Source organism: Hipposideros armiger, unplaced genomic scaffold (assembly GCF_001890085.2).
Source record: "Hipposideros armiger isolate ML-2016 unplaced genomic scaffold, ASM189008v1 scaffold_1016, whole genome shotgun sequence".
Classification (NCBI taxonomy): Eukaryota; Metazoa; Chordata; class Mammalia; order Chiroptera; family Hipposideridae; genus Hipposideros; species Hipposideros armiger.
This window is the reverse complement of record NW_017732366.1, coordinates 338,855-341,786: the sequence shown is the minus strand read 5'-3', so window position 1 is coordinate 341,786 and position 2,932 is coordinate 338,855. Positions and strand designations below refer to the sequence as shown.

The 2,932-nt window shown below is 47.1% G+C and overlaps 1 pseudogene; it reads right to left on the bottom strand.

The window, feature by feature from the left end:
- Nucleotides 1-210: 210 nt before the first annotated feature.
- Nucleotides 211-1,807, bottom strand: LOC109375967 (mitotic spindle assembly checkpoint protein MAD1 pseudogene; annotated as a pseudogene).
- Nucleotides 1,808-2,932: the final 1,125 nt, after the last annotated feature.

Genomic DNA, 2,932 nt, shown 5'->3' with positions numbered 1-2,932 from the left:
TTGCTAATTTTAAGTCATAGCATCAAAAATAGGCACATCCATATCCACTATCTTGCTGCAAACACGTTTGATGTTCCCAAACACTCAGCAGGAATCCAGTAGCACAGAGCTGCTGGTTTCAGGAGCCCACGGGCAGCGAGCCCTTCTACACGCAGGGCACCTCATGCATGCTCCTGGGGGAGGTACAGAGGTGGGAATGCTGCTGTTTACCTACAATGGGCGCCCGGCAAAGTCGCGATCTCTGGGCCTTGCTTTCCTCACCTTCATCAGAAGCAGGACCTGTTTCTGAAGCTTCCCGGCCAGGACCAGGTGGGTCTCCTGCTTTTTTCTCAACTCCAGCAGCTGAGGGCTGACCTGGGCCCTCCTTCTAGAGCTGCCGCCTGATCTCCCCCAGTCTGGTGAGCTGCTGGTGATTGAACAGTTCCAGTCCTCCAGTGAGGCCAATCTCTCTCTATGTTGAAGCTCAACAATGACTCTGAAGTCTTCTGGGTCCTAAAGATCAAGCTCATGGTCGGGTCCAGTCTCTCCCAGCTTTGCAGCTTGGACAATAGCCTCTCCTTCTTCAGCTCCAAGTCCACTAAAATCTCCTGCATTTGTCCTGATGCCCAGCCTCTGCTGCAGCCCCTCCCGTTCTCCCAGGTACAGCAGGTTGGTCTCTCCTGCAGGTAAGTGTTCTCTTCCCTCCGTGGCTTCAGTGCCCTCTCCATCTTGCACTGCTGTACCAGCTCAGGATTAATGCCATTCATATTCGCAGTATTTTGCTCCTGCATCAACAGCTGCTGCTCAAAATCCTTAATCCTGTACTACTGGTCTGCCCTCAACTTCTTGGCTAGCCTGGAGTCCCTGAATCTTCTAAATGGCTTCCTGATATATGTTGTGCTGCCAGTACAGCTGTTCTTTCAGCTCCAGCTTCTCAGCCTCTAGCACTTCATCCACATCTCCTGGTTTATCACACCCCACTGCAATTCTGAGATCCTCCCCTTTAATACAGTGGTGATCTCACAGGCTTTGGCCAGGCTGTCCTCTGATATAAGTAAACTGGCATTTTAAGATCACTAACCATAGAGCTGGGAGGACTATTGATGGAGCTGGGCCCCTTGTTAACTCTCTAGTCCTGACCTCCTGTTGAACTTTGTGGTAACTTCCTGGGGAGGGATCCATTTATATAGAGGCCTTGTGGATAAGGGGCTCTCTCTCTCTCTCTCTTTTTTTTTTGCCTGTGTGCGGCTGATTGTAGCCCCGCCAGAGGAGTGTGTTCTCACACTGCTGTGGTGTTTTTTGTTTTGTTTTGTTTTTTCTTTCGTTTTTGTTTTTTCTTTTCCAAATAAACCGCTCTTTTAGTGATTGTCTGGAAAGTTATTTTGGCCAGTCAACACCTCCTTCTCCCACAGCTTCTTGCTGCTGGCTGCACCCAGGCTCTGCTTACACAACCTGTTGTGCCCCAGCTGCTCCTTCATCTCCTCCACCTTGGCCTCCTGCTCCTGAAGCTGCCAAATGCATGTCAGGAGCGTCTGTTGTGGTCAGCCTCACGCTGGTGGCTCCTGGTACTGATGCTGGCTGCTTGCTGTAGCTCCACATGAGCCCTCTTGTGAATCAGCTCCGTCTGCATCTTTTCCTGCCCCACCTGGACGAGGTGAGACTTCCAATGGATCTGCTCTGTCTGTTTCTTTAATTGCATACTCTACTGGTATTGCATCTGCAGAGAACCGTGGGCAGAAGTAGAAACATCCAGCCCAGACCTTCCCTTTGCCCACTACGGAATGAAGTTGATCACAGACCTCAGGGTGTTTCCCCCCAGGTTTTTCATGGACACTTCCCTTCTCACCACTCCAGCCTCTTCCTCCCTCCCTTCCTTCCTCCCTTCCTTCCTTCCTTCCCTCCTTGCTTCCAAATTTTCCTCTTTTCCTTCTCTCTTCTATTCTTTTTGTCCTATACTAAAGGTAACATCATCATACTGATTTTCCATTCTTCTTCCTTTCATCAGGCCCATGAAGGGGGCGTCTAGGGTGCTGCTTATTTTCTGTTCTTTAATCTGTGTGCTGATTATTTTGTGAAAATTTAAGAAAGTATAGAATTATTACTTGTATCATTTCTCTTATTTTTTGAGATTTTTATTGGGGAATTGGGGGAAGGGGAACAGACAAGTTGCTGTCCTTTTTGTTCTGCAGTCTAGTTGTGGAGGATATTGCTTCACTGGCCCAAGTTGGCACCATCATTGCGCTCTTCCCGGGCGAGGCAGATCAGTTGCCGGCTTCTGGACGGCCGCTCACTGCGCCTGCTGGTCGCTCATGCTGGCTGCTGGCTACACACGGTAGCCCATGACAACCCACTGCCACAGGGGCTGCAGCCTACGCTGTCGCCGGCGACTCAAGGCAGCCCAGCTCCAGGTTGAGCTGTTGTTCAGCATCTTAGCTGTGGAGGGCAGTGTCACTGGCCCTCATATGTGGGATCCGAACTGGGGCCCTCTGGCGTCCCAAGCCAGCTCTAAACCAACGTGGCACTCGGCCGGCCCTTGTATCATTTCTTTATGAAATATTTCATCCAAATATTTTTAATTGGGCTGTATTTTATCTCTAATAAACGTCCAAGCTTGACCTACTTTTTTATGTTAATTCTAAAATTCCCTTACTACTTCTTTGTAACACATCTTTTATGTTTGGATGCTAAGCTCATGTTTTTTCATTCAGTTCAATGACTATATTCTCAAACATTACCATTCTTATACTCCTACAATTGATTTTGTTGTTGGTATTATTGTTGTTATTTAAGTCCTTTATGAACAGATTCTTACAATTTAATATTTAAAAATAGGTTTTAAAGTTATATTGCAAATTAAAAATAAAGTTACCAAAAACTTACAACTTATTCAGTTTGACTGTATATGGTAATATGTGAAAATCTTTAAAGGTACATTAAAAAAATTCAGATGCAA